This window comes from Osmerus mordax, chromosome 25, assembly GCF_038355195.1.
Source record: "Osmerus mordax isolate fOsmMor3 chromosome 25, fOsmMor3.pri, whole genome shotgun sequence".
In the NCBI taxonomy this organism is placed as follows: domain Eukaryota; kingdom Metazoa; phylum Chordata; class Actinopteri; order Osmeriformes; family Osmeridae; genus Osmerus; species Osmerus mordax.
In genome coordinates this window covers 9,936,734-9,958,230 of record NC_090074.1, presented here as the reverse complement: position 1 = coordinate 9,958,230, position 21,497 = coordinate 9,936,734, and the positions used below count along the sequence as shown (strand labels likewise).

Below are 21,497 nucleotides of genomic sequence, written 5' to 3'. Positions count from 1 at the left end.
AAAAAACCCCTCTTTCGTTCACCCTTCGATAGCTCAGTTGGTAGAGCGGAGGACTGTAGGTCAAACGCGGTTAGAAATCCTTAGGTCGCTGGTTCAAATCCGGCTCGAAGGAGGGATGTTTTGGGGTCAAATATTGCCTATCCGACAGCAAGGCTACTCTACCGGCAGGGAAACCCGCCCCCATTTTAAAAGAGGTCTCAAAACAGGTTTCCCTGACCGGGAATCGAACCCGGGCCGCGGCGGTGAGAGCGCCGAATCCTAGCCACTAGACCACCAGGGAGAGCTCTGCTTCCTCGGGCTCACTCTGCTCGCTCACTGTCAAAGATGAGGGCCAAGTTGCAAGGCTAAGCTTTCAAATGAACCTACCACCAGGGAGCGCTTGGCTTCCTCTTGCGCCAGAAAAGGCACCGCTGAGATTTGAACTCAGGATCTCCTGTTTACTAGACAGGCGCTTTGACCAACTAAGCCACGGCGCCTTGCTTGGCGCTCCACGACGGGCTCAGGCTGCTGTTTTCTCTTCGGGTAGGTGCTTTAAGGTTTTCAAACAAGAAAACACTCGTCCCTGGGTGGGCTCGAACCACCATCCTTTCGGTTAACAGCCGAACGCGCTAACCAATTGCGCCACAGAGACCCTGTCTCCACGGGACCAGGACTCGAAAAAATGGAAGGAAACGCTGGGAGACGTGGGCCAAAACTCCCCATGATGAAGAGGAGGAGGAGCGGCCATACTAATAACTCTTCCTGTGATCTGTCAACGGGAGTTTGGGAAGCAAAGACAACGACTCTGGTGGGACTCCAACCCACAACCTTTGAATGGCTTTTCTTTGCCCTGCCTAGAAGTGGTGGCATGACTCACTTTGAGGGAAAGCAATCAGAGCTTGATTTTGCCAGTTCTGTAAAAGAGTGAGCTCTCACTGCGTCCGCAAGAAAGACGTCCTTTTCCCGATGGAGGGCCACACATAATCTCCGCTGACCCCGACGTGATTTGAACACGCAACCTTCTGATCTGGAGTCAGACGCGCTACCGTTGCGCCACGAGGCCCACGTGCATGCAAGGAGGCAACATTCTGACGTGGACTCTGATGTGCAAACGCTGTGCCGCAAAGTGCGCTCAGAGTACCAACTATGGCGTGAACGCCATCAGGATTGACGTTCCAATGGACGTCGCCAAGCTTCTCCTGGGATTCAACGAGATTAGTGCCTGTGCAACACTAGCTGAACGATTCCACAGAACAAGTCCCCAAAAACCCAATTCTAATTGCAACCTGACTGAGATCACGCAGACTCAGTCTCGTGACCCCTGCAGCTGTTCATTGAAACCAATCTCATAACAAGTTCAAAATCTAACTCCTTCATACGATCCATATTGTCCTTACTTGAACAAATCCATTGTCAAAGGTATTTGGACGGGTGCGTGTTCACTAATGCTGACGACTGGCGAAGTATTTCCATTCTTCAACGAGCAAACCCCGCTACACTTGCCAGGGATTCGCCATACGATCCTTAAGGGTTCGTGTGGGCGAGGAGATTTACATGCGCAAGTTCCACGAAACACCCTGTGTTTTCCGTCCTTCCAGAGCCCGGATAGCTCAGTCGGCAGAGCATCAGACTTTTAATCTGAGGGTCCAGGGTTCAAGTCCCTGTTCGGGCGGCGTGCGTTCAAACCCTGTCGGAGCGGTCCACCTTTGACTCTCTCTCATGTACCTCACTTTGAGGAAGCTTTTAATCTTGAGGGTCCAGCTTTCGAGTCCCTGCGTGAGCTGTGTGTTCAAACTACACAGCGTGACTTGGTGGCACGCCTTACTTTGAGACAAAGGACGCAAAAAGCCAGCTGTCACCAAGCTTTCGGCTGAACCTAAAGTTCCCTGACCGGGAATCGAACCCGGGCCGCGGCGGTGAAAGCGCCGAATCCTAGCCACTAGACCACCAGGGAGAGGCTCGAACGACCGTTGCGTCAGCAAAGGCTTTCTTCTTTCGTATCTCAACTGGAGAGAGAATGGGGGATCGCATGCCTTCCTCGCCAGAAAAAACCCCTCTCTCGTTCACCCTTCGATAGCTCAGTTGGTAGAGCGGAGGACTGTAGGTCAAACGCGGTTAGAAATCCTTAGGTCGCTGGTTCAAATCCGGCTCGAAGGAGGGATGTTTTGGGGTCAAATATTGCCTATCCGACAGCAAGGCTACTCTACCGGCAGGGAAACCCGCCCCCATTTTAAAAGAGGTCTCAAAACAGGTTTCCCTGACCGGGAATCGAACCCGGGCCGCGGCGGTGAGAGCGCCGAATCCTAGCCACTAGACCACCAGGGAGAGCTCTGCTTCCTCGGGCTCACTCTGCTCGCTCACTGTCAAAGATGAGGGCCAAGTTGCAAGGCTAAGCTTTCAAATGAACCTACCACCAGGGAGCGCTTGGCTTCCTCTTGCGCCAGAAAAGGCACCGCTGAGATTTGAACTCAGGATCTCCTGTTTACTAGACAGGCGCTTTGACCAACTAAGCCACGGCGCCTTGCTTGGCGCTCCACGACGGGCTCAGGCTGCTGTTTTCTCTTCGGGTAGGTGCTTTAAGGTTTTCAAACAAGAAAACACTCGTCCCTGGGTGGGCTCGAACCACCATCCTTTCGGTTAACAGCCGAACGCGCTAACCAATTGCGCCACAGAGACCCTGTCTCCACGGGACCAGGACTCGAAAAAATGGAAGGAAACGCTGGGAGACGTGGGCCAAAACTCCCCATGATGAAGAGGAGGAGGAGCGGCCATACTAATAACTCTTCCTGTGATCTGTCAACGGGAGTTTGGGAAGCAAAGACAACGACTCTGGTGGGACTCCAACCCACAACCTTTGAATGGCTTTTCTTTGCCCTGCCTAGAAGTGGTGGCATGACTCACTTTGAGGGAAAGCAATCAGAGCTTGATTTTGCCAGTTCTGTAAAAGAGTGAGCTCTCACTGCGTCCGCAAGAAAGACGTCCTTTTCCCGATGGAGGGCCACACATAATCTCCGCTGACCCCGACGTGATTTGAACACGCAACCTTCTGATCTGGAGTCAGACGCGCTACCGTTGCGCCACGAGGCCCACGTGCATGCAAGGAGGCAACATTCTGACGTGGACTCTGATGTGCAAACGCTGTGCCGCAAAGTGCGCTCAGAGTACCAACTATGGCGTGAACGCCATCAGGATTGACGTTCCAATGGACGTCGCCAAGCTTCTCCTGGGATTCAACGAGATTAGTGCCTGTGCAACACTAGCTGAACGATTCCACAGAACAAGTCCCCAAAAACCCAATTCTAATTGCAACCTGACTGAGATCACGCAGACTCAGTCTCGTGACCCCTGCAGCTGTTCATTGAAACCAATCTCATAACAAGTTCAAAATCTAACTCCTTCATACGATCCATATTGTCCTTACTTGAACAAATCCATTGTCAAAGGTATTTGGACGGGTGCGTGTTCACTAATGCTGACGACTGGCGAAGTATTTCCATTCTTCAACGAGCAAACCCCGCTACACTTGCCAGGGATTCGCCATACGATCCTTAAGGGTTCGTGTGGGCGAGGAGATTTACATGCGCAAGTTCCACGAAACACCCTGTGTTTTCCGTCCTTCCAGAGCCCGGATAGCTCAGTCGGCAGAGCATCAGACTTTTAATCTGAGGGTCCAGGGTTCAAGTCCCTGTTCGGATGGCGTGCGTTCAAACCCTGTCGGAGCGGTCCACCTTTGACTCTCTCACTTTGAGGAAGCAATGGAAGCTTTTAATCTTGAGGGTCCAGCTTTCGAGTCCCTGCGTGAGCTGTGTGTTCAAACTACACAGCGTGACTTGGTGGCACGCCTTACTTTGAGACAAAGGACGCAAAAAGCCAGCTGTCACCAAGCTTTCGGCTGAACCTAAAGTTCCCTGACCGGGAATCGAACCCGGGCCACGGCGGTGAAAGCGCCGAATCCTAGCCACTAGACCACCAGGGAGAGGCTCGAACGACCGTTGCGTCAGCAAAGGCTTTCTTCTTTCGTATCTCAACTGGAGAGAGAATGGGGGATCGCATGCCTTCCTCGCCAGAAAAAACCCCTCTCTCGTTCACCCTTCGATAGCTCAGTTGGTAGAGCGGAGGACTGTAGGTCAAACGCGGTTAGAAATCCTTAGGTCGCTGGTTCAAATCCGGCTCGAAGGAGGGATGTTTTGGGGTCAAATATTGCCTATCCGACAGCAAGGCTACTCTACCGGCAGGGAAACCCGCCCCCATTTTAAAAGAGGTCTCAAAACAGGTTTCCCTGACCGGGAATCGAACCCGGGCCGCGGCGGTGAGAGCGCCGAATCCTAGCCACTAGACCACCAGGGAGAGCTCTGCTTCCTCGGGCTCACTCTGCTCGCTCACTGTCAAAGATGAGGGCCAAGTTGCAAGGCTAAGCTTTCAAATGAACCTACCACCAGGGAGCGCTTGGCTTCCTCTTGCGCCAGAAAAGGCACCGCTGAGATTTGAACTCAGGATCTCCTGTTTACTAGACAGGCGCTTTGACCAACTAAGCCACGGCGCCTTGCTTGGCGCTCCACGACGGGCTCAGGCTGCTGTTTTCTCTTCGGGTAGGTGCTTTAAGGTTTTCAAACAAGAAAACACTCGTCCCTGGGTGGGCTCGAACCACCATCCTTTCGGTTAACAGCCGAACGCGCTAACCAATTGCGCCACAGAGACCCTGTCTCCACGGGACCAGGACTCGAAAAAATGGAAGGAAACGCTGGGAGACGTGGGCCAAAACTCCCCATGATGAAGAGGAGGAGGAGCGGCCATACTAATAACTCTTCCTGTGATCTGTCAACGGGAGTTTGGGAAGCAAAGACAACGACTCTGGTGGGACTCCAACCCACAACCTTTGAATGGCTTTTCGTTGCCCTGCCTAGAAGTGGTGGCATGACTCACTTTGAGGGAAAGCAATCAGAGCTTGATTTTGCCAGTTCTGTAAAAGAGTGAGCTCTCACTGCGTCCGCAAGAAAGACGTCCTTTTCCCGATGGAGGGCCACACATAATCTCCGCTGACCCCGACGTGATTTGAACACGCAACCTTCTGATCTGGAGTCAGACGCGCTACCGTTGCGCCACGAGGCCCACGTGCATGCAAGGAGGCAACATTCTGACGTGGACTCTGATGTGCAAACGCTGTGCCGCAAAGTGCGCTCAGAGTACCAACTATGGCGTGAACGCCATCAGGATTGACGTTCCAATGGACGTCGCCAAGCTTCTCCTGGGATTCAACGAGATTAGTGCCTGTGCAACACTACCTGAACGATTCCACAGAACAAGTCCCCAAAAACCCAATTCTAATTGCAACCTGACTGAGATCACGCAGACTCAGTCTCGTGACCCCTGCAGCTGTTCATTGAAACCAATCTCATAACAAGTTCAAAATCTAACTCCTTCATACGATCCATATTGTCCTTACTTGAACAAATCCATTGTCAAAGGTATTTGGACGGGTGCGTGTTCACTAATGCTGACGACTGGCGAAGTATTTCCATTCTTCAACGAGCAAACCCCGCTACACTTGCCAGGGATTCGCCATACGATCCTTAAGGGTTCGTGTGGGCGAGGAGATTTACATGCGCAAGTTCCACGAAACACCCTGTGTTTTCCGTCCTTCCAGAGCCCGGATAGCTCAGTCGGCAGAGCATCAGACTTTTAATCTGAGGGTCCAGGGTTCAAGTCCCTGTTCGGGCGGCGTGCGTTCAAACCCTGTCGGAGCGGTCCACCTTTGACTCTCTCACTTTGAGGAAGCAATGGAAGCTTTTAATCTTGAGGGTCCAGCTTTCGAGTCCCTGCGTGAGCTGTGTGTTCAAACTACACAGCGTGACTTGGTGGCACGCCTTACTTTGAGACAAAGGACGCAAAAAGCCAGCTGTCACCAAGCTTTCGGCTGAACCTAAAGTTCCCTGACCGGGAATCGAACCCGGGCCGCGGCGGTGAAAGCGCCGAATCCTAGCCACTAGACCACCAGGGAGAGGCTTGAAAGACCGTTGCGTCAGCAAAGGCTTTCTTCTTTCGTATCTCAACTGGAGAGAGAATGGGGGATCGCATGCCTTCCTCGCCAGAAAAAAACCCTCTTTCGTTCACCCTTCGATAGCTCAGTTGGTAGAGCGGAGGACTGTAGGTCAAACGCGGTTAGAAATCCTTAGGTCGCTGGTTCAAATCCGGCTCGAAGGAGGGATGTTTTGGGGTCAAATATTGCCTATCCGACAGCAAGGCTACTCTACCGGCAGGGAAACCCGCCCCCATTTTAAAAGAGGTCTCAAAACAGGTTTCCCTGACCGGGAATCGAACCCGGGCCGCGGCGGTGAGAGCGCCGAATCCTAGCCACTAGACCACCAGGGAGAGCTCTGCTTCCTCGGGCTCACTCTGCTCGCTCACTGTCAAAGATGAGGGCCAAGTTGCAAGGCTAAGCTTTCAAATGAACCTACCACCAGGGAGCGCTTGGCTTCCTCTTGCGCCAGAAAAGGCACCGCTGAGATTTGAACTCAGGATCTCCTGTTTACTAGACAGGCGCTTTGACCAACTAAGCCACGGCGCCTTGCTTGGCGCTCCACGACGGGCTCAGGCTGCTGTTTTCTCTTCGGGTAGATGCTTTAAGGTTTTCAAACAAGAAAACACTCGTCCCTGGGTGGGCTCGAACCACCATCCTTTCGGTTAACAGCCGAACGCGCTAACCAATTGCGCCACAGAGACCCTGTCTCCACGGGACCAGGACTCGAAAAAATGGAAGGAAACGCTGGGAGACGTGGGCCAAAACTCCCCATGATGAAGAGGAGGAGGAGCGGCCATACTAATAACTCTTCCTGTGATCTGTCAACGGGAGTTTGGGAAGCAAAGACAACGACTCTGGTGGGACTCCAACCCACAACCTTTGAATGGCTTTTCTTTGCCCTGCCTAGAAGTGGTGGCATGACTCACTTTGAGGGAAAGCAATCAGAGCTTGATTTTGCCAGTTCTGTAAAAGAGTGAGCTCTCACTGCGTCCGCAAGAAAGACGTCCTTTTCCCGATGGAGGGCCACACATAATCTCCGCTGACCCCGACGTGATTTGAACACGCAACCTTCTGATCTGGAGTCAGACGCGCTACCGTTGCGCCACGAGGCCCACGTGCATGCAAGGAGGCAACATTCTGACGTGGACTCTGATGTGCAAACGCTGTGCCGCAAAGTGCGCTCAGAGTACCAACTATGGCGTGAACGCCATCAGGATTGACGTTCCAATGGACGTCGCCAAGCTTCTCCTGGGATTCAACGAGATTAGTGCCTGTGCAACACTAGCTGAACGATTCCACAGAACAAGTCCCCAAAAACCCAATTCTAATTGCAACCTGACTGAGATCACGCAGACTCAGTCTCGTGACCCCTGCAGCTGTTCATTGAAACCAATCTCATAACAAGTTCAAAATCTAACTCCTTCATACGATCCATATTGTCCTTACTTGAACAAATCCATTGTCAAAGGTATTTGGACGGGTGCGTGTTCACTAATGCTGACGACTGGCGAAGTATTTCCATTCTTCAACGAGCAAACCCTGCTACACTTGCCAGGGATTCGCCATACGATCCTTAAGGGTTCGTGTGGGCGAGGAGATTTACATGCGCAAGTTCCACGAAACACCCTGTGTTTTCCGTCCTTCCAGAGCCCGGATAGCTCAGTCGGCAGAGCATCAGACTTTTAATCTGAGGGTCCAGGGTTCAAGTCCCTGTTCGGGCGGCGTGCGTTCAAACCCTGTCGGAGCGGTCCACCTTTGACTCTCTCTCATGTACCTCACTTTGAGGAAGCAATGGAAGCTTTTAATCTTGAGGGTCCAGCTTTCGAGTCCCTGCGTGAGCTGTGTGTTCAAACTACACAGCGTGACTTGGTGGCACGCCTTACTTTGAGACAAAGGACGCAAAAAGCCAGCTGTCACCAAGCTTTCGGCTGAACCTAAAGTTCCCTGACCGGGAATCGAACCCGGGCCGCGGCGGTGAAAGCGCCGAATCCTAGCCACTAGACCACCAGGGAGAGGCTTGAAAGACCGTTGCGTCAGCAAAGGCTTTCTTCTTTCGTATCTCAACTGGAGAGAGAATGGGGGATCGCATGCCTTCCTCGCCAGAAAATAACCCTCTTTCGTTCACCCTTCGATAGCTCAGTTGGTAGAGCGGAGGACTGTAGGTCAAACGCGGTTAGAAATCCTTAGGTCGCTGGTTCAAATCCGGCTCGAAGGAGGGATGTTTTGGGGTCAAATATTGCCTATCCGACAGCAAGGCTACTCTACCGGCAGGGAAACCCGCCCCCATTTTAAAAGAGGTCTCAAAACAGGTTTCCCTGACCGGGAATCGAACCCGGGCCGCGGCGGTGAGAGCGCCGAATCCTAGCCACTAGACCACCAGGGAGAGCTCTGCTTCCTCGGGCTCACTCTGCTCGCTCACTGTCAAAGATGAGGGCCAAGTTGCAAGGCTAAGCTTTCAAATGAACCTACCACCAGGGAGCGCTTGGCTTCCTCTTGCGCCAGAAAAGGCACCGCTGAGATTTGAACTCAGGATCTCCTGTTTACTAGACAGGCGCTTTGACCAACTAAGCCACGGCGCCTTGCTTGGCGCTCCACGACGGGCTCAGGCTGCTGTTTTCTCTTCGGGTAGGTGCTTTAAGGTTTTCAAACAAGAAAACACTCGTCCCTGGGTGGGCTCGAACCACCATCCTTTCGGTTAACAGCCGAACGCGCTAACCAATTGCGCCACAGAGACCCTGTCTCCACGGGACCAGGACTCGAAAAAATGGAAGGAAACGCTGGGAGACGTGGGCCAAAACTCCCCATGATGAAGAGGAGGAGGAGCGGCCATACTAATAACTCTTCCTGTGATCTGTCAACGGGAGTTTGGGAAGCAAAGACAACGACTCTGGTGGGACTCCAACCCACAACCTTTGAATGGCTTTTCTTTGCCCTGCCTAGAAGTGGTGGCATGACTCACTTTGAGGGAAAGCAATCAGAGCTTGATTTTGCCAGTTCTGTAAAAGAGTGAGCTCTCACTGCGTCCGCAAGAAAGACGTCCTTTTCCCGATGGAGGGCCACACATAATCTCCGCTGACCCCGACGTGATTTGAACACGCAACCTTCTGATCTGGAGTCAGACGCGCTACCGTTGCGCCACGAGGCCCACGTGCATGCAAGGAGGCAACATTCTGACGTGGACTCTGATGTGCAAACGCTGTGCCGCAAAGTGCGCTCAGAGTACCAACTATGGCGTGAACGCCATCAGGATTGACGTTCCAATGGACGTCGCCAAGCTTCTCCTGGGATTCAACGAGATTAGTGCCTGTGCAACACTAGCTGAACGATTCCACAGAACAAGTCCCCAAAAACCCAATTCTAATTGCAACCTGACTGAGATCACGCAGACTCAGTCTCGTGACCCCTGCAGCTGTTCATTGAAACCAATCTCATAACAAGTTCAAAATCTAACTCCTTCATACGATCCATATTGTCCTTACTTGAACAAATCCATTGTCAAAGGTATTTGGACGGGTGCGTGTTCACTAATGCTGACGACTGGCGAAGTATTTCCATTCTTCAACGAGCAAACCCCGCTACACTTGCCAGGGATTCGCCATACGATCCTTAAGGGTTCGTGTGGGCGAGGAGATTTACATGCGCAAGTTCCACGAAACACCCTGTGTTTTCCGTCCTTCCAGAGCCCGGATAGCTCAGTCGGCAGAGCATCAGACTTTTAATCTGAGGGTCCAGGGTTCAAGTCCCTGTTCGGATGGCGTGCGTTCAAACCCTGTCGGAGCGGTCCACCTTTGACTCTCTCACTTTGAGGAAGCAATGGAAGCTTTTAATCTTGAGGGTCCAGCTTTCGAGTCCCTGCGTGAGCTGTGTGTTCAAACTACACAGCGTGACTTGGTGGCACGCCTTACTTTGAGACAAAGGACGCAAAAAGCCAGCTGTCACCAAGCTTTCGGCTGAACCTAAAGTTCCCTGACCGGGAATCGAACCCGGGCCGCGGCGGTGAAAGCGCCGAATCCTAGCCACTAGACCACCAGGGAGAGGCTTGAAAGACCGTTGCGTCAGCAAAGGCTTTCTTCTTTCGTATCTCAACTGGAGAGAGAATGGGGGATCGCATGCCTTCCTCGCCAGAAAAAACCCCTCTTTCGTTCACCCTTCGATAGCTCAGTTGGTAGAGCGGAGGACTGTAGGTCAAACGCGGTTAGAAATCCTTAGGTCGCTGGTTCAAATCCGGCTCGAAGGAGGGATGTTTTGGGGTCAAATATTGCCTATCCGACAGCAAGGCTACTCTACCGGCAGGGAAACCCGCCCCCATTTTAAAAGAGGTCTCAAAACAGGTTTCCCTGACCGGGAATCGAACCCGGGCCGCGGCGGTGAGAGCGCCGAATCCTAGCCACTAGACCACCAGGGAGAGCTCTGCTTCCTCGGGCTCACTCTGCTCGCTCACTGTCAAAGATGAGGGCCAAGTTGCAAGGCTAAGCTTTCAAATGAACCTACCACCAGGGAGCGCTTGGCTTCCTCTTGCGCCAGAAAAGGCACCGCTGAGATTTGAACTCAGGATCTCCTGTTTACTAGACAGGCGCTTTGACCAACTAAGCCACGGCGCCTTGCTTGGCGCTCCACGACGGGCTCAGGCTGCTGTTTTCTCTTCGGGTAGGTGCTTTAAGGTTTTCAAACAAGAAAACACTCGTCCCTGGGTGGGCTCGAACCACCATCCTTTCGGTTAACAGCCGAACGCGCTAACCAATTGCGCCACAGAGACCCTGTCTCCACGGGACCAGGACTCGAAAAAATGGAAGGAAACGCTGGGAGACGTGGGCCAAAACTCCCCATGATGAAGAGGAGGAGGAGCGGCCATACTAATAACTCTTCCTGTGATCTGTCAACGGGAGTTTGGGAAGCAAAGACAACGACTCTGGTGGGACTCCAACCCACAACCTTTGAATGGCTTTTCGTTGCCCTGCCTAGAAGTGGTGGCATGACTCACTTTGAGGGAAAGCAATCAGAGCTTGATTTTGCCAGTTCTGTAAAAGAGTGAGCTCTCACTGCGTCCGCAAGAAAGACGTCCTTTTCCCGATGGAGGGCCACACATAATCTCCGCTGACCCCGACGTGATTTGAACACGCAACCTTCTGATCTGGAGTCAGACGCGCTACCGTTGCGCCACGAGGCCCACGTGCATGCAAGGAGGCAACATTCTGACGTGGACTCTGATGTGCAAACGCTGTGCCGCAAAGTGCGCTCAGAGTACCAACTATGGCGTGAACGCCATCAGGATTGACGTTCCAATGGACGTCGCCAAGCTTCTCCTGGGATTCAACGAGATTAGTGCCTGTGCAACACTACCTGAACGATTCCACAGAACAAGTCCCCAAAAACCCAATTCTAATTGCAACCTGACTGAGATCACGCAGACTCAGTCTCGTGACCCCTGCAGCTGTTCATTGAAACCAATCTCATAACAAGTTCAAAATCTAACTCCTTCATACGATCCATATTGTCCTTACTTGAACAAATCCATTGTCAAAGGTATTTGGACGGGTGCGTGTTCACTAATGCTGACGACTGGCGAAGTATTTCCATTCTTCAACGAGCAAACCCCGCTACACTTGCCAGGGATTCGCCATACGATCCTTAAGGGTTCGTGTGGGCGAGGAGATTTACATGCGCAAGTTCCACGAAACACCCTGTGTTTTCCGTCCTTCCAGAGCCCGGATAGCTCAGTCGGCAGAGCATCAGACTTTTAATCTGAGGGTCCAGGGTTCAAGTCCCTGTTCGGGCGGCGTGCGTTCAAACCCTGTCGGAGCGGTCCACCTTTGACTCTCTCACTTTGAGGAAGCAATGGAAGCTTTTAATCTTGAGGGTCCAGCTTTCGAGTCCCTGCGTGAGCTGTGTGTTCAAACTACACAGCGTGACTTGGTGGCACGCCTTACTTTGAGACAAAGGACGCAAAAAGCCAGCTGTCACCAAGCTTTCGGCTGAACCTAAAGTTCCCTGACCGGGAATCGAACCCGGGCCGCGGCGGTGAAAGCGCCGAATCCTAGCCACTAGACCACCAGGGAGAGGCTTGAAAGACCGTTGCGTCAGCAAAGGCTTTCTTCTTTCGTATCTCAACTGGAGAGAGAATGGGGGATCGCATGCCTTCCTCGCCAGAAAAAACCCCTCTTTCGTTCACCCTTCGATAGCTCAGTTGGTAGAGCGGAGGACTGTAGGTCAAACGCGGTTAGAAATCCTTAGGTCGCTGGTTCAAATCCGGCTCGAAGGAGGGATGTTTTGGGGTCAAATATTGCCTATCCGACAGCAAGGCTACTCTACCGGCAGGGAAACCCGCCCCCATTTTAAAAGAGGTCTCAAAACAGGTTTCCCTGACCGGGAATCGAACCCGGGCCGCGGCGGTGAGAGCGCCGAATCCTAGCCACTAGACCACCAGGGAGAGCTCTGCTTCCTCGGGCTCACTCTGCTCGCTCACTGTCAAAGATGAGGGCCAAGTTGCAAGGCTAAGCTTTCAAATGAACCTACCACCAGGGAGCGCTTGGCTTCCTCTTGCGCCAGAAAAGGCACCGCTGAGATTTGAACTCAGGATCTCCTGTTTACTAGACAGGCGCTTTGACCAACTAAGCCACGGCGCCTTGCTTGGCGCTCCACGACGGGCTCAGGCTGCTGTTTTCTCTTCGGGTAGGTGCTTTAAGGTTTTCAAACAAGAAAACACTCGTCCCTGGGTGGGCTCGAACCACCATCCTTTCGGTTAACAGCCGAACGCGCTAACCAATTGCGCCACAGAGACCCTGTCTCCACGGGACCAGGACTCGAAAAAATGGAAGGAAACGCTGGGAGACGTGGGCCAAAACTCCCCATGATGAAGAGGAGGAGGAGCGGCCATACTAATAACTCTTCCTGTGATCTGTCAACGGGAGTTTGGGAAGCAAAGACAACGACTCTGGTGGGACTCCAACCCACAACCTTTGAATGGCTTTTCTTTGCCCTGCCTAGAAGTGGTGGCATGACTCACTTTGAGGGAAAGCAATCAGAGCTTGATTTTGCCAGTTCTGTAAAAGAGTGAGCTCTCACTGCGTCCGCAAGAAAGACGTCCTTTTCCCGATGGAGGGCCACACATAATCTCCGCTGACCCCGACGTGATTTGAACACGCAACCTTCTGATCTGGAGTCAGACGCGCTACCGTTGCGCCACGAGGCCCACGTGCATGCAAGGAGGCAACATTCTGACGTGGACTCTGATGTGCAAACGCTGTGCCGCAAAGTGCGCTCAGAGTACCAACTATGGCGTGAACGCCATCAGGATTGACGTTCCAATGGACGTCGCCAAGCTTCTCCTGGGATTCAACGAGATTAGTGCCTGTGCAACACTAGCTGAACGATTCCACAGAACAAGTCCCCAAAAACCCAATTCTAATTGCAACCTGACTGAGATCACGCAGACTCAGTCTCGTGACCCCTGCAGCTGTTCATTGAAACCAATCTCATAACAAGTTCAAAATCTAACTCCTTCATACGATCCATATTGTCCTTACTTGAACAAATCCATTGTCAAAGGTATTTGGACGGGTGCGTGTTCACTAATGCTGACGACTGGCGAAGTATTTCCATTCTTCAACGAGCAAACCCCGCTACACTTGCCAGGGATTCGCCATACGATCCTTAAGGGTTCGTGTGGGCGAGGAGATTTACATGCGCAAGTTCCACGAAACACCCTGTGTTTTCCGTCCTTCCAGAGCCCGGATAGCTCAGTCGGCAGAGCATCAGACTTTTAATCTGAGGGTCCAGGGTTCAAGTCCCTGTTCGGGCGGCGTGCGTTCAAACCCTGTCGGAGCGGTCCACCTTTGACTCTCTCTCATGTACCTCACTTTGAGGAAGCTTTTAATCTTGAGGGTCCAGCTTTCGAGTCCCTGCGTGAGCTGTGTGTTCAAACTACACAGCGTGACTTGGTGGCACGCCTTACTTTGAGACAAAGGACGCAAAAAGCCAGCTGTCACCAAGCTTTCGGCTGAACCTAAAGTTCCCTGACCGGGAATCGAACCCGGGCCGCGGCGGTGAAAGCGCCGAATCCTAGCCACTAGACCACCAGGGAGAGGCTCGAAAGACCGTTGCGTCAGCAAAGGCTTTCTTCTTTCGTATCTCAACTGGAGAGAGAATGGGGGATCGCATGCCTTCCTCGCCAGAAAAAACCCCTCTTTCGTTCACCCTTCGATAGCTCAGTTGGTAGAGCGGAGGACTGTAGGTCAAACGCGGTTAGAAATCCTTAGGTCGCTGGTTCAAATCCGGCTCGAAGGAGGGATGTTTTGGGGTCAAATATTGCCTATCCGACAGCAAGGCTACTCTACCGGCAGGGAAACCCGCCCCCATTTTAAAAGAGGTCTCAAAACAGGTTTCCCTGACCGGGAATCGAACCCGGGCCGCGGCGGTGAGAGCGCCGAATCCTAGCCACTAGACCACCAGGGAGAGCTCTGCTTCCTCGGGCTCACTCTGCTCGCTCACTGTCAAAGATGAGGGCCAAGTTGCAAGGCTAAGCTTTCAAATGAACCTACCACCAGGGAGCGCTTGGCTTCCTCTTGCGCCAGAAAAGGCACCGCTGAGATTTGAACTCAGGATCTCCTGTTTACTAGACAGGCGCTTTGACCAACTAAGCCACGGCGCCTTGCTTGGCGCTCCACGACGGGCTCAGGCTGCTGTTTTCTCTTCGGGTAGGTGCTTTAAGGTTTTCAAACAAGAAAACACTCGTCCCTGGGTGGGCTCGAACCACCATCCTTTCGGTTAACAGCCGAACGCGCTAACCAATTGCGCCACAGAGACCCTGTCTCCACGGGACCAGGACTCGAAAAAATGGAAGGAAACGCTGGGAGACGTGGGCCAAAACTCCCCATGATGAAGAGGAGGAGGAGCGGCCATACTAATAACTCTTCCTGTGATCTGTCAACGGGAGTTTGGGAAGCAAAGACAACGACTCTGGTGGGACTCCAACCCACAACCTTTGAATGGCTTTTCGTTGCCCTGCCTAGAAGTGGTGGCATGACTCACTTTGAGGGAAAGCAATCAGAGCTTGATTTTGCCAGTTCTGTAAAAGAGTGAGCTCTCACTGCGTCCGCAAGAAAGACGTCCTTTTCCCGATGGAGGGCCACACATAATCTCCGCTGACCCCGACGTGATTTGAACACGCAACCTTCTGATCTGGAGTCAGACGCGCTACCGTTGCGCCACGAGGCCCACGTGCATGCAAGGAGGCAACATTCTGACGTGGACTCTGATGTGCAAACGCTGTGCCGCAAAGTGCGCTCAGAGTACCAACTATGGCGTGAACGCCATCAGGATTGACGTTCCAATGGACGTCGCCAAGCTTCTCCTGGGATTCAACGAGATTAGTGCCTGTGCAACACTACCTGAACGATTCCACAGAACAAGTCCCCAAAAACCCAATTCTAATTGCAACCTGACTGAGATCACGCAGACTCAGTCTCGTGACCCCTGCAGCTGTTCATTGAAACCAATATCATAACAAGTTCAAAATCTAACTCCTTCATACGATCCATATTGTCCTTACTTGAACAAATCCATTGTCAAAGGTATTTGGACGGGTGCGTGTTCACTAATGCTGACGACTGGCGAAGTATTTCCATTCTTCAACGAGCAAACCCCGCTACACTTGCCAGGGATTCGCCATACGATCCTTAAGGGTTCGTGTGGGTGAGGAGATTTACATGCGCAAGTTCCACGAAACACCCTGTGTTTTCCGTCCTTCCAGAGCCCGGATAGCTCAGTCGGCAGAGCATCAGACTTTTAATCTGAGGGTCCAGGGTTCAAGTCCCTGTTCGGGCGGCGTGCGTTCAAACCCTGTCGGAGCGGTCCACCTTTGACTCTCTCACTTTGAGGAAGCAATGGAAGCTTTTAATCTTGAGGGTCCAGCTTTCGAGTCCCTGCGTGAGCTGTGTGTTCAAACTACACAGCGTGACCTGGTGGCACGCCTTACTTTGAGACAAAGGACGCAAAAAGCCAGCTGTCACCAAGCTTTCGGCTGAACCTAAAGTTCCCTGACCGGGAATCGAACCCGGGCCGCGGCGGTGAAAGCGCCGAATCCTAGCCACTAGACCACCAGGGAGAGGCTCGAAAGACCGTTGCGTCAGCAAAGGCTTTCTTCTTTCGTATCTCAACTGGAGAGAGAATGGGGGATCGCATGCCTTCCTCGCCAGAAAAAACCCCTCTCTCGTTCACCCTTCGATAGCTCAGTTGGTAGAGCGGAGGACTGTAGGTCAAACGCGGTTAGAAATCCTTAGGTCGCTGGTTCAAATCCGGCTCGAAGGAGGGATGTTTTGGGGTCAAATATTGCCTATCCGACAGCAAGGCTACTCTACCGGCAGGGAAACCCGCCCCCATTTTAAAAGAGGTCTCAAAACAGGTTTCCCTGACCGGGAATCGAACCCGGGCCGCGGCGGTGAGAGCGCCGAATCCTAGCCACTAGACCACCAGGGAGAGCTCTGCTTCCTCGGGCTCACTCTGCTCGCTCACTGTCAAAGATGAGGGCCAAGTTGCAAGGCTAAGCTTTCAAATGAACCTACCACCAGGGAGCGCTTGGCTTCCTCTTGCGCCAGAAAAGGCACCGCTGAGATTTGAACTCAGGATCTCCTGTTTACTAGACAGGCGCTTTGACCAACTAAGCCACGGCGCCTTGCTTGGCGCTCCACGACGGGCTCAGGCTGCTGTTTTCTCTTCGGGTAGGTGCTTTAAGGTTTTCAAACAAGAAAACACTCGTCCCTGGGTGGGCTCGAACCACCATCCTTTCGGTTAACAGCCGAACGCGCTAACCAATTGCGCCACAGAGACCCTGTCTCCACGGGACCAGGACTCGAAAAAATGGAAGGAAACGCTGGGAGACGTGGGCCAAAACTCCCCATGATGAAGAGGAGGAGGAGCGGCCATACTAATAACTCTTCCTGTGATCTGTCAACGGGAGTTTGGGAAGCAAAGACAACGACTCTGGTGGGACTCCAACCCACAACCTTTGAATGGCTTTTCTTTGCCCTGCCTAGAAGTGGTGGCATGACTCACTTTGAGGGAAAGCAATCAGAGCTTGATTTTGCCAGTTCTGTAAAAGAGTGAGCTCTCACTGCGTCCGCAAGAAAGACGTCCTTTTCCCGATGGAGGGCCACACATAATCTCCGCTGACCCCGACGTGATTTGAACACGCAACCTTCTGATCTGGAGTCAGACGCGCTACCGTTGCGCCACGAGGCCCACGTGCATGCAAGGAGGCAACATTCTGACGTGGACTCTGATGTGCAAACGCTGTGCCGCAAAGTGCGCTCAGAGTACCAACTATGGCGTGAACGCCATCAGGATTGACGTTCCAATGGACGTCGCCAAGCTTCTCCTGGGATTCAACGAGATTAGTGCCTGTGCAACACTAGCTGAACGATTCCACAGAACAAGTCCCCAAAAACCCAATTCTAATTGTAACCTGACTGAGATCACGCAGACTCAGTCTCGTGACCCCTGCAGCTGTTCATTGAAACCAATCTCATAACAAGTTCAAAATCTAACTCCTTCATACGATCCATATTGTCCTTACTTGAACAAATCCATTGTCAAAGGTATTTGGACGGGTGCGTGTTCACTAATGCTGACGACTGGCGAAGTATTTCCATTCTTCAACGAGCAAACCCCGCTACACTTGCCAGGGATTCGCCATACGATCCTTAAGGGTTCGTGTGGGCGAGGAGATTTACATGCGCAAGTTCCACGAAACACCCTGTGTTTTCCGTCCTTCCAGAGCCCGGATAGCTCAGTCGGCAGAGCATCAGACTTTTAATCTGAGGGTCCAGGGTTCAAGTCCCTGTTCGGGCGGCGTGCGTTCAAACCCTGTCGGAGCGGTCCACCTTTGACTCTCTCTCATGTACCTCACTTTGAGGAAGCTTTTAATCTTGAGGGTCCAGCTTTCGAGTCCCTGCGTGAGCTGTGTGTTCAAACTACACAGCGTGACTTGGTGGCACGCCTTACTTTGAGACAAAGGACGCAAAAAGCCAGCTGTCACCAAGCTTTCGGCTGAACCTAAAGTTCCCTGACCGGGAATCGAACCCGGGCCGCGGCGGTGAAAGCGCCGAATCCTAGCCACTAGACCACCAGGGAGAGGCTCGAACGACCGTTGCGTCAGCAAAGGCTTTCTTCTTTCGTATCTCAACTGGAGAGAGAATGGGGGATCGCATGCCTTCCTCGCCAGAAAAAACCCCTCTCTCGTTCACCCTTCGATAGCTCAGTTGGTAGAGCGGAGGACTGTAGGTCAAACGCGGTTAGAAATCCTTAGGTCGCTGGTTCAAATCTGGCTCGAAGGAGGGATGTTTTGGGGTCAAATATTGCCTATCCGACAGCAAGGCTACTCTACCGGCAGGGAAACCCGCCCCCATTTTAAAAGAGGTCTCAAAACAGGTTACCCTGACCGGGAATCGAACCCGGGCCGCGGCGGTGAGAGCGCCGAATCCTAGCCACTAGACCACCAGGGAGAGCTCTGCTTCCTCGGGCTCACTCTGCTCGCTCACTGTCAAAGATGAGGGCCAAGTTGCAAGGCTAAGCTTTCAAATGAACCTACCACCAGGGAGCGCTTGGCTTCCTCTTGCGCCAGAAAAGGCACCGCTGAGATTTGAACTCAGGATCTCCTGTTTACTAGACAGGCGCTTTGACCAACTAAGCCACGGCGCCTTGCTTGGCGCTCCACGACGGGCTCAGGCTGCTGTTTTCTCTTCGGGTAGGTGCTTTAAGGTTTTCAAACAAGAAAACACTCGTCCCTGGGTGGGCTCGAACCACCATCCTTTCGGTTAACAGCCGAACGCGCTAACCAATTGCGCCACAGAGACCCTGTCTCCACGGGACCAGGACTCGAAAAAATGGAAGGAAACGCTGGGAGACGTGGGCCAAAACTCCCCATGATGAAGAGGAGGAGGAGCGGCCATACTAATAACTCTTCCTGTGATCTGTCAACGGGAGTTTGGGAAGCAAAGACAACGACTCTGGTGGGACTCCAACCCACAACCTTTGAATGGCTTTTCTTTGCCCTGCCTAGAAGTGGTGGCATGACTCACTTTGAGGGAAAGCAATCAGAGCTTGATTTTGCCAGTTCTGTAAAAGAGTGAGCTCTCACTGCGTCCGCAAGAAAGACGTCCTTTTCCCGATGGAGGGCCACACATAATCTCCGCTGACCCCGACGTGATTTGAACACGCAACCTTCTGATCTGGAGTCAGACGCGCTACCGTTGCGCCACGAGGCCCACGTGCATGCAAGGAGGCAACATTCTGACGTGGACTCTGATGTGCAAACGCTGTGCCGCAAAGTGCGCTCAGAGTACCAACTATGGCGTGAACGCCATCAGGATTGACGTTCCAATGGACGTCGCCAAGCTTCTCCTGGGATTCAACGAGATTAGTGCCTGTGCAACACTAGCTGAACGATTCCACAGAACAAGTCCCCAAAAACCCAATTCTAATTGCAACCTGACTGAGATCACGCAGACTCAGTCTCGTGACCCCTGCAGCTGTTCATTGAAACTAATCTCATAACAAGTTCAAAATCTAACTCCTTCATACGATCCATATTGTCCTTACTTGAACAAATCCATTGTCAAAGGTATTTGGACGGGTGCGTGTTCACTAATGCTGACGACTGGCGAAGTATTTCCATTCTTCAACGAGCAAACCCTGCTACACTTGCCAGGGATTCGCCATACGATCCTTAAGGGTTCGTGTGGGCGAGGAGATTTACATGCGCAAGTTCCACGAAACACCCTGTGTTTTCCGTCCTTCCAGAGCCCGGATAGCTCAGTCGGCAGAGCATCAGACTTTTAATCTGAGGGTCCAGGGTTCAAGTCCCTGTTCGGGCGGCGTGCGTTCAAACCCTGTCGGAGCGGTCCACCTTTGACTCTCTCTCTCTCTGGAGTCAGGTGGCTGAGCGGCTGAGCGGTGAGGGAATCGGGCTAGTAATCCGAAGGTTGCCAGTTCGATTCCCGGTCATGCCAACTGACGTGTCCTGGGGCAAGGCACTTCACCTTACTTGCCTTGGGGGAATGTCCCTGTACTTACTGTAAGTCGCTCTGGATAAGAGCGTCTGCTAAATGACTAAATGTAATGTAATGACTCTCTCTCATGTACCTCACTTTGAGGAAGCTTTTAATCTTGAGGGTCCAGCTTTCGAGTCCCTGCGTGAGCTGTGTGTTCAAACTACACAGCGTGACTTGGTGGCACGCCTTACTTTGAGACAAAGGACGCAAAAAGCCAGCTGTCACCAAGCTTTCGGCTGAACCTAAAGTTCCCTGACCGGGAATCGAACCCGGGCCGCGGCGGTGAAAGCGCCGAATCCTAGCCACTAGACCACCAGGGAGAGGCTCGAAAGACCGTTGCGTCAGCAAAGGCTTTCTTCTTTCGTATCTCAACTGGAGAGAGAATGGGGGATCGCATGCCTTCCTCGCCAGAAAAAACCCCTCTCTCGTTCACCCTTCGATAGCTCAGTTGGTAGAGCGGAGGACTGTAGGTCAAACGAGGTTAGAAATCCTTAGGTCGCTGGTTCAAATCCGGCTCGAAGGAGGGATGTTTTGGGGTCAAATATTGCCTATCCGACAGCAAGGCTACTCTACCGGCAGGGAAACCCGCCCCCATTTTAAAAGAGGTCTCAAAACAGGTTCCCCTGACCGGGAATCGAACCCGGGCCGCGGCGGTGAGAGCGCCGAATCCTAGCCACTAGACCACCAGGGAGAGCTCTGCTTCCTCGGGCTCACTCTGCTCGCTCACTGTCAAAGATGAGGGCCAAGTTGCAAGGCTAAGCTTTCAAATGAACCTACCACCAGGGAGCGCTTGGCTTCCTCTTGCGCCAGAAAAGGCACCGCTGAGATTTGAACTCAGGATCTCCTGTTTACTAGACAGGCGCTTTGACCAACTAAGCCACGGCGCCTTGCTTGGCGCTCCACGACGGGCTCAGGCTGCTGTTTTCTCTTCGGGTAGGTGCTTTAAGGTTTTCAAACAAGAAAACACTCGTCCCTGGGTGGGCTCGAACCACCATCCTTTCGGTTAACAGCCGAACGCGCTAACCAATTGCGCCACAGAGACCCTGTCTCCACGGGACCAGGACTCGAAAAAATGGAAGGAAACGCTGGGAGACGTGGGCCAAAACTCCCCATGATGAAGAGGAGGAGGAGCGGCCATACTAATAACTCTTCCTGTGATCTGTCAACGGGAGTTTGGGAAGCAAAGACAACGACTCTGGTGGGACTCCAACCCACAACCTTTGAATGGCTTTTCTTTGCCCTGCCTAGAAGTGGTGGCATGACTCACTTTGAGGGAAAGCAATCAGAGCTTGATTTTGCCAGTTCTGTAAAAGAGTGAGCTCTCTGTGCAACACTACCTGAACGATTCCACAGAACAAGTCCCCAAAAACCCAATTCTAATTGCAACCTGACTGAGATCACGCAGACTCAGTCTCGTGACCCCTGCAGCTGTTCATTGAAACCAATATCATAAC

General features: G+C 52.6%; 69 non-coding genes across 69 annotated transcripts; 18 read left to right on the top strand and 51 right to left on the bottom strand.

The window, feature by feature from the left end:
- Positions 1 to 22: 22 nt before the first annotated feature.
- On the top strand, positions 23 to 112 carry trnay-gua (transfer RNA tyrosine (anticodon GUA)). Its single transcript is given in 2 exon segments — positions 23 to 59; positions 77 to 112. It is a non-coding gene; the product is annotated as a tRNA-Tyr (tRNA).
- A 96-nt stretch (positions 113 to 208) lies between these two features.
- Positions 209 to 280, bottom strand: trnae-cuc (transfer RNA glutamic acid (anticodon CUC)). Its single transcript has one exon. It is a non-coding gene; the product is annotated as a tRNA-Glu (tRNA).
- Positions 281 to 402: 122 nt separating this feature from the next.
- trnat-agu (transfer RNA threonine (anticodon AGU)) lies at positions 403 to 476 on the bottom strand. The gene has a single exon. It is a non-coding gene; the product is annotated as a tRNA-Thr (tRNA).
- Positions 477 to 557: 81 nt separating this feature from the next.
- trnan-guu (transfer RNA asparagine (anticodon GUU)) lies at positions 558 to 631 on the bottom strand. The gene has a single exon. It is a non-coding gene; the product is annotated as a tRNA-Asn (tRNA).
- A 339-nt stretch (positions 632 to 970) lies between these two features.
- trnaw-cca (transfer RNA tryptophan (anticodon CCA)) lies at positions 971 to 1,042 on the bottom strand. Its single transcript has one exon. It is a non-coding gene; the product is annotated as a tRNA-Trp (tRNA).
- A 536-nt stretch (positions 1,043 to 1,578) lies between these two features.
- On the top strand, positions 1,579 to 1,651 carry trnak-uuu (transfer RNA lysine (anticodon UUU)). Its single transcript has one exon. It is a non-coding gene; the product is annotated as a tRNA-Lys (tRNA).
- A 210-nt stretch (positions 1,652 to 1,861) lies between these two features.
- Positions 1,862 to 1,933, bottom strand: trnae-uuc (transfer RNA glutamic acid (anticodon UUC)). Its single transcript has one exon. It is a non-coding gene; the product is annotated as a tRNA-Glu (tRNA).
- Positions 1,934 to 2,046: 113 nt separating this feature from the next.
- trnay-gua (transfer RNA tyrosine (anticodon GUA)) lies at positions 2,047 to 2,136 on the top strand. The gene is given in 2 exon segments: positions 2,047 to 2,083; positions 2,101 to 2,136. It is a non-coding gene; the product is annotated as a tRNA-Tyr (tRNA).
- A 96-nt stretch (positions 2,137 to 2,232) lies between these two features.
- trnae-cuc (transfer RNA glutamic acid (anticodon CUC)) lies at positions 2,233 to 2,304 on the bottom strand. The gene has a single exon. It is a non-coding gene; the product is annotated as a tRNA-Glu (tRNA).
- A 122-nt stretch (positions 2,305 to 2,426) lies between these two features.
- trnat-agu (transfer RNA threonine (anticodon AGU)) lies at positions 2,427 to 2,500 on the bottom strand. The gene has a single exon. It is a non-coding gene; the product is annotated as a tRNA-Thr (tRNA).
- An 81-nt stretch (positions 2,501 to 2,581) lies between these two features.
- On the bottom strand, positions 2,582 to 2,655 carry trnan-guu (transfer RNA asparagine (anticodon GUU)). Its single transcript has one exon. It is a non-coding gene; the product is annotated as a tRNA-Asn (tRNA).
- A 339-nt stretch (positions 2,656 to 2,994) lies between these two features.
- On the bottom strand, positions 2,995 to 3,066 carry trnaw-cca (transfer RNA tryptophan (anticodon CCA)). The gene has a single exon. It is a non-coding gene; the product is annotated as a tRNA-Trp (tRNA).
- Positions 3,067 to 3,883: 817 nt separating this feature from the next.
- trnae-uuc (transfer RNA glutamic acid (anticodon UUC)) lies at positions 3,884 to 3,955 on the bottom strand. Its single transcript has one exon. It is a non-coding gene; the product is annotated as a tRNA-Glu (tRNA).
- Positions 3,956 to 4,068: 113 nt separating this feature from the next.
- On the top strand, positions 4,069 to 4,158 carry trnay-gua (transfer RNA tyrosine (anticodon GUA)). Its single transcript is given in 2 exon segments — positions 4,069 to 4,105; positions 4,123 to 4,158. It is a non-coding gene; the product is annotated as a tRNA-Tyr (tRNA).
- Positions 4,159 to 4,254: 96 nt separating this feature from the next.
- Positions 4,255 to 4,326, bottom strand: trnae-cuc (transfer RNA glutamic acid (anticodon CUC)). Its single transcript has one exon. It is a non-coding gene; the product is annotated as a tRNA-Glu (tRNA).
- A 122-nt stretch (positions 4,327 to 4,448) lies between these two features.
- Positions 4,449 to 4,522, bottom strand: trnat-agu (transfer RNA threonine (anticodon AGU)). The gene has a single exon. It is a non-coding gene; the product is annotated as a tRNA-Thr (tRNA).
- An 81-nt stretch (positions 4,523 to 4,603) lies between these two features.
- Positions 4,604 to 4,677, bottom strand: trnan-guu (transfer RNA asparagine (anticodon GUU)). The gene has a single exon. It is a non-coding gene; the product is annotated as a tRNA-Asn (tRNA).
- Positions 4,678 to 5,016: 339 nt separating this feature from the next.
- Positions 5,017 to 5,088, bottom strand: trnaw-cca (transfer RNA tryptophan (anticodon CCA)). Its single transcript has one exon. It is a non-coding gene; the product is annotated as a tRNA-Trp (tRNA).
- A 536-nt stretch (positions 5,089 to 5,624) lies between these two features.
- On the top strand, positions 5,625 to 5,697 carry trnak-uuu (transfer RNA lysine (anticodon UUU)). The gene has a single exon. It is a non-coding gene; the product is annotated as a tRNA-Lys (tRNA).
- Positions 5,698 to 5,905: 208 nt separating this feature from the next.
- On the bottom strand, positions 5,906 to 5,977 carry trnae-uuc (transfer RNA glutamic acid (anticodon UUC)). The gene has a single exon. It is a non-coding gene; the product is annotated as a tRNA-Glu (tRNA).
- Positions 5,978 to 6,090: 113 nt separating this feature from the next.
- Positions 6,091 to 6,180, top strand: trnay-gua (transfer RNA tyrosine (anticodon GUA)). Its single transcript is given in 2 exon segments — positions 6,091 to 6,127; positions 6,145 to 6,180. It is a non-coding gene; the product is annotated as a tRNA-Tyr (tRNA).
- A 96-nt stretch (positions 6,181 to 6,276) lies between these two features.
- trnae-cuc (transfer RNA glutamic acid (anticodon CUC)) lies at positions 6,277 to 6,348 on the bottom strand. The gene has a single exon. It is a non-coding gene; the product is annotated as a tRNA-Glu (tRNA).
- Positions 6,349 to 6,470: 122 nt separating this feature from the next.
- trnat-agu (transfer RNA threonine (anticodon AGU)) lies at positions 6,471 to 6,544 on the bottom strand. Its single transcript has one exon. It is a non-coding gene; the product is annotated as a tRNA-Thr (tRNA).
- An 81-nt stretch (positions 6,545 to 6,625) lies between these two features.
- On the bottom strand, positions 6,626 to 6,699 carry trnan-guu (transfer RNA asparagine (anticodon GUU)). The gene has a single exon. It is a non-coding gene; the product is annotated as a tRNA-Asn (tRNA).
- A 339-nt stretch (positions 6,700 to 7,038) lies between these two features.
- trnaw-cca (transfer RNA tryptophan (anticodon CCA)) lies at positions 7,039 to 7,110 on the bottom strand. The gene has a single exon. It is a non-coding gene; the product is annotated as a tRNA-Trp (tRNA).
- A 536-nt stretch (positions 7,111 to 7,646) lies between these two features.
- On the top strand, positions 7,647 to 7,719 carry trnak-uuu (transfer RNA lysine (anticodon UUU)). The gene has a single exon. It is a non-coding gene; the product is annotated as a tRNA-Lys (tRNA).
- Positions 7,720 to 7,938: 219 nt separating this feature from the next.
- On the bottom strand, positions 7,939 to 8,010 carry trnae-uuc (transfer RNA glutamic acid (anticodon UUC)). The gene has a single exon. It is a non-coding gene; the product is annotated as a tRNA-Glu (tRNA).
- A 113-nt stretch (positions 8,011 to 8,123) lies between these two features.
- On the top strand, positions 8,124 to 8,213 carry trnay-gua (transfer RNA tyrosine (anticodon GUA)). The gene is given in 2 exon segments: positions 8,124 to 8,160; positions 8,178 to 8,213. It is a non-coding gene; the product is annotated as a tRNA-Tyr (tRNA).
- Positions 8,214 to 8,309: 96 nt separating this feature from the next.
- trnae-cuc (transfer RNA glutamic acid (anticodon CUC)) lies at positions 8,310 to 8,381 on the bottom strand. The gene has a single exon. It is a non-coding gene; the product is annotated as a tRNA-Glu (tRNA).
- A 122-nt stretch (positions 8,382 to 8,503) lies between these two features.
- Positions 8,504 to 8,577, bottom strand: trnat-agu (transfer RNA threonine (anticodon AGU)). The gene has a single exon. It is a non-coding gene; the product is annotated as a tRNA-Thr (tRNA).
- An 81-nt stretch (positions 8,578 to 8,658) lies between these two features.
- On the bottom strand, positions 8,659 to 8,732 carry trnan-guu (transfer RNA asparagine (anticodon GUU)). The gene has a single exon. It is a non-coding gene; the product is annotated as a tRNA-Asn (tRNA).
- Positions 8,733 to 9,071: 339 nt separating this feature from the next.
- Positions 9,072 to 9,143, bottom strand: trnaw-cca (transfer RNA tryptophan (anticodon CCA)). The gene has a single exon. It is a non-coding gene; the product is annotated as a tRNA-Trp (tRNA).
- An 817-nt stretch (positions 9,144 to 9,960) lies between these two features.
- On the bottom strand, positions 9,961 to 10,032 carry trnae-uuc (transfer RNA glutamic acid (anticodon UUC)). Its single transcript has one exon. It is a non-coding gene; the product is annotated as a tRNA-Glu (tRNA).
- Positions 10,033 to 10,145: 113 nt separating this feature from the next.
- On the top strand, positions 10,146 to 10,235 carry trnay-gua (transfer RNA tyrosine (anticodon GUA)). Its single transcript is given in 2 exon segments — positions 10,146 to 10,182; positions 10,200 to 10,235. It is a non-coding gene; the product is annotated as a tRNA-Tyr (tRNA).
- Positions 10,236 to 10,331: 96 nt separating this feature from the next.
- trnae-cuc (transfer RNA glutamic acid (anticodon CUC)) lies at positions 10,332 to 10,403 on the bottom strand. Its single transcript has one exon. It is a non-coding gene; the product is annotated as a tRNA-Glu (tRNA).
- A 122-nt stretch (positions 10,404 to 10,525) lies between these two features.
- On the bottom strand, positions 10,526 to 10,599 carry trnat-agu (transfer RNA threonine (anticodon AGU)). The gene has a single exon. It is a non-coding gene; the product is annotated as a tRNA-Thr (tRNA).
- Positions 10,600 to 10,680: 81 nt separating this feature from the next.
- On the bottom strand, positions 10,681 to 10,754 carry trnan-guu (transfer RNA asparagine (anticodon GUU)). The gene has a single exon. It is a non-coding gene; the product is annotated as a tRNA-Asn (tRNA).
- Positions 10,755 to 11,093: 339 nt separating this feature from the next.
- Positions 11,094 to 11,165, bottom strand: trnaw-cca (transfer RNA tryptophan (anticodon CCA)). The gene has a single exon. It is a non-coding gene; the product is annotated as a tRNA-Trp (tRNA).
- A 536-nt stretch (positions 11,166 to 11,701) lies between these two features.
- trnak-uuu (transfer RNA lysine (anticodon UUU)) lies at positions 11,702 to 11,774 on the top strand. The gene has a single exon. It is a non-coding gene; the product is annotated as a tRNA-Lys (tRNA).
- A 208-nt stretch (positions 11,775 to 11,982) lies between these two features.
- trnae-uuc (transfer RNA glutamic acid (anticodon UUC)) lies at positions 11,983 to 12,054 on the bottom strand. Its single transcript has one exon. It is a non-coding gene; the product is annotated as a tRNA-Glu (tRNA).
- A 113-nt stretch (positions 12,055 to 12,167) lies between these two features.
- Positions 12,168 to 12,257, top strand: trnay-gua (transfer RNA tyrosine (anticodon GUA)). Its single transcript is given in 2 exon segments — positions 12,168 to 12,204; positions 12,222 to 12,257. It is a non-coding gene; the product is annotated as a tRNA-Tyr (tRNA).
- A 96-nt stretch (positions 12,258 to 12,353) lies between these two features.
- trnae-cuc (transfer RNA glutamic acid (anticodon CUC)) lies at positions 12,354 to 12,425 on the bottom strand. The gene has a single exon. It is a non-coding gene; the product is annotated as a tRNA-Glu (tRNA).
- Positions 12,426 to 12,547: 122 nt separating this feature from the next.
- trnat-agu (transfer RNA threonine (anticodon AGU)) lies at positions 12,548 to 12,621 on the bottom strand. Its single transcript has one exon. It is a non-coding gene; the product is annotated as a tRNA-Thr (tRNA).
- An 81-nt stretch (positions 12,622 to 12,702) lies between these two features.
- trnan-guu (transfer RNA asparagine (anticodon GUU)) lies at positions 12,703 to 12,776 on the bottom strand. Its single transcript has one exon. It is a non-coding gene; the product is annotated as a tRNA-Asn (tRNA).
- Positions 12,777 to 13,115: 339 nt separating this feature from the next.
- Positions 13,116 to 13,187, bottom strand: trnaw-cca (transfer RNA tryptophan (anticodon CCA)). Its single transcript has one exon. It is a non-coding gene; the product is annotated as a tRNA-Trp (tRNA).
- A 536-nt stretch (positions 13,188 to 13,723) lies between these two features.
- trnak-uuu (transfer RNA lysine (anticodon UUU)) lies at positions 13,724 to 13,796 on the top strand. The gene has a single exon. It is a non-coding gene; the product is annotated as a tRNA-Lys (tRNA).
- Positions 13,797 to 14,006: 210 nt separating this feature from the next.
- Positions 14,007 to 14,078, bottom strand: trnae-uuc (transfer RNA glutamic acid (anticodon UUC)). The gene has a single exon. It is a non-coding gene; the product is annotated as a tRNA-Glu (tRNA).
- A 113-nt stretch (positions 14,079 to 14,191) lies between these two features.
- On the top strand, positions 14,192 to 14,281 carry trnay-gua (transfer RNA tyrosine (anticodon GUA)). Its single transcript is given in 2 exon segments — positions 14,192 to 14,228; positions 14,246 to 14,281. It is a non-coding gene; the product is annotated as a tRNA-Tyr (tRNA).
- A 96-nt stretch (positions 14,282 to 14,377) lies between these two features.
- Positions 14,378 to 14,449, bottom strand: trnae-cuc (transfer RNA glutamic acid (anticodon CUC)). The gene has a single exon. It is a non-coding gene; the product is annotated as a tRNA-Glu (tRNA).
- A 122-nt stretch (positions 14,450 to 14,571) lies between these two features.
- On the bottom strand, positions 14,572 to 14,645 carry trnat-agu (transfer RNA threonine (anticodon AGU)). Its single transcript has one exon. It is a non-coding gene; the product is annotated as a tRNA-Thr (tRNA).
- Positions 14,646 to 14,726: 81 nt separating this feature from the next.
- trnan-guu (transfer RNA asparagine (anticodon GUU)) lies at positions 14,727 to 14,800 on the bottom strand. The gene has a single exon. It is a non-coding gene; the product is annotated as a tRNA-Asn (tRNA).
- A 339-nt stretch (positions 14,801 to 15,139) lies between these two features.
- On the bottom strand, positions 15,140 to 15,211 carry trnaw-cca (transfer RNA tryptophan (anticodon CCA)). The gene has a single exon. It is a non-coding gene; the product is annotated as a tRNA-Trp (tRNA).
- A 536-nt stretch (positions 15,212 to 15,747) lies between these two features.
- Positions 15,748 to 15,820, top strand: trnak-uuu (transfer RNA lysine (anticodon UUU)). Its single transcript has one exon. It is a non-coding gene; the product is annotated as a tRNA-Lys (tRNA).
- A 208-nt stretch (positions 15,821 to 16,028) lies between these two features.
- Positions 16,029 to 16,100, bottom strand: trnae-uuc (transfer RNA glutamic acid (anticodon UUC)). The gene has a single exon. It is a non-coding gene; the product is annotated as a tRNA-Glu (tRNA).
- Positions 16,101 to 16,213: 113 nt separating this feature from the next.
- Positions 16,214 to 16,303, top strand: trnay-gua (transfer RNA tyrosine (anticodon GUA)). The gene is given in 2 exon segments: positions 16,214 to 16,250; positions 16,268 to 16,303. It is a non-coding gene; the product is annotated as a tRNA-Tyr (tRNA).
- A 96-nt stretch (positions 16,304 to 16,399) lies between these two features.
- On the bottom strand, positions 16,400 to 16,471 carry trnae-cuc (transfer RNA glutamic acid (anticodon CUC)). The gene has a single exon. It is a non-coding gene; the product is annotated as a tRNA-Glu (tRNA).
- Positions 16,472 to 16,593: 122 nt separating this feature from the next.
- On the bottom strand, positions 16,594 to 16,667 carry trnat-agu (transfer RNA threonine (anticodon AGU)). The gene has a single exon. It is a non-coding gene; the product is annotated as a tRNA-Thr (tRNA).
- Positions 16,668 to 16,748: 81 nt separating this feature from the next.
- On the bottom strand, positions 16,749 to 16,822 carry trnan-guu (transfer RNA asparagine (anticodon GUU)). Its single transcript has one exon. It is a non-coding gene; the product is annotated as a tRNA-Asn (tRNA).
- Positions 16,823 to 17,161: 339 nt separating this feature from the next.
- On the bottom strand, positions 17,162 to 17,233 carry trnaw-cca (transfer RNA tryptophan (anticodon CCA)). The gene has a single exon. It is a non-coding gene; the product is annotated as a tRNA-Trp (tRNA).
- Positions 17,234 to 17,769: 536 nt separating this feature from the next.
- trnak-uuu (transfer RNA lysine (anticodon UUU)) lies at positions 17,770 to 17,842 on the top strand. The gene has a single exon. It is a non-coding gene; the product is annotated as a tRNA-Lys (tRNA).
- Positions 17,843 to 18,052: 210 nt separating this feature from the next.
- trnae-uuc (transfer RNA glutamic acid (anticodon UUC)) lies at positions 18,053 to 18,124 on the bottom strand. Its single transcript has one exon. It is a non-coding gene; the product is annotated as a tRNA-Glu (tRNA).
- A 493-nt stretch (positions 18,125 to 18,617) lies between these two features.
- trnat-agu (transfer RNA threonine (anticodon AGU)) lies at positions 18,618 to 18,691 on the bottom strand. Its single transcript has one exon. It is a non-coding gene; the product is annotated as a tRNA-Thr (tRNA).
- An 81-nt stretch (positions 18,692 to 18,772) lies between these two features.
- trnan-guu (transfer RNA asparagine (anticodon GUU)) lies at positions 18,773 to 18,846 on the bottom strand. The gene has a single exon. It is a non-coding gene; the product is annotated as a tRNA-Asn (tRNA).
- A 339-nt stretch (positions 18,847 to 19,185) lies between these two features.
- trnaw-cca (transfer RNA tryptophan (anticodon CCA)) lies at positions 19,186 to 19,257 on the bottom strand. The gene has a single exon. It is a non-coding gene; the product is annotated as a tRNA-Trp (tRNA).
- A 536-nt stretch (positions 19,258 to 19,793) lies between these two features.
- Positions 19,794 to 19,866, top strand: trnak-uuu (transfer RNA lysine (anticodon UUU)). Its single transcript has one exon. It is a non-coding gene; the product is annotated as a tRNA-Lys (tRNA).
- Positions 19,867 to 20,291: 425 nt separating this feature from the next.
- On the bottom strand, positions 20,292 to 20,363 carry trnae-uuc (transfer RNA glutamic acid (anticodon UUC)). The gene has a single exon. It is a non-coding gene; the product is annotated as a tRNA-Glu (tRNA).
- A 113-nt stretch (positions 20,364 to 20,476) lies between these two features.
- Positions 20,477 to 20,566, top strand: trnay-gua (transfer RNA tyrosine (anticodon GUA)). Its single transcript is given in 2 exon segments — positions 20,477 to 20,513; positions 20,531 to 20,566. It is a non-coding gene; the product is annotated as a tRNA-Tyr (tRNA).
- Positions 20,567 to 20,856: 290 nt separating this feature from the next.
- On the bottom strand, positions 20,857 to 20,930 carry trnat-agu (transfer RNA threonine (anticodon AGU)). The gene has a single exon. It is a non-coding gene; the product is annotated as a tRNA-Thr (tRNA).
- An 81-nt stretch (positions 20,931 to 21,011) lies between these two features.
- Positions 21,012 to 21,085, bottom strand: trnan-guu (transfer RNA asparagine (anticodon GUU)). Its single transcript has one exon. It is a non-coding gene; the product is annotated as a tRNA-Asn (tRNA).
- Positions 21,086 to 21,497: the final 412 nt, after the last annotated feature.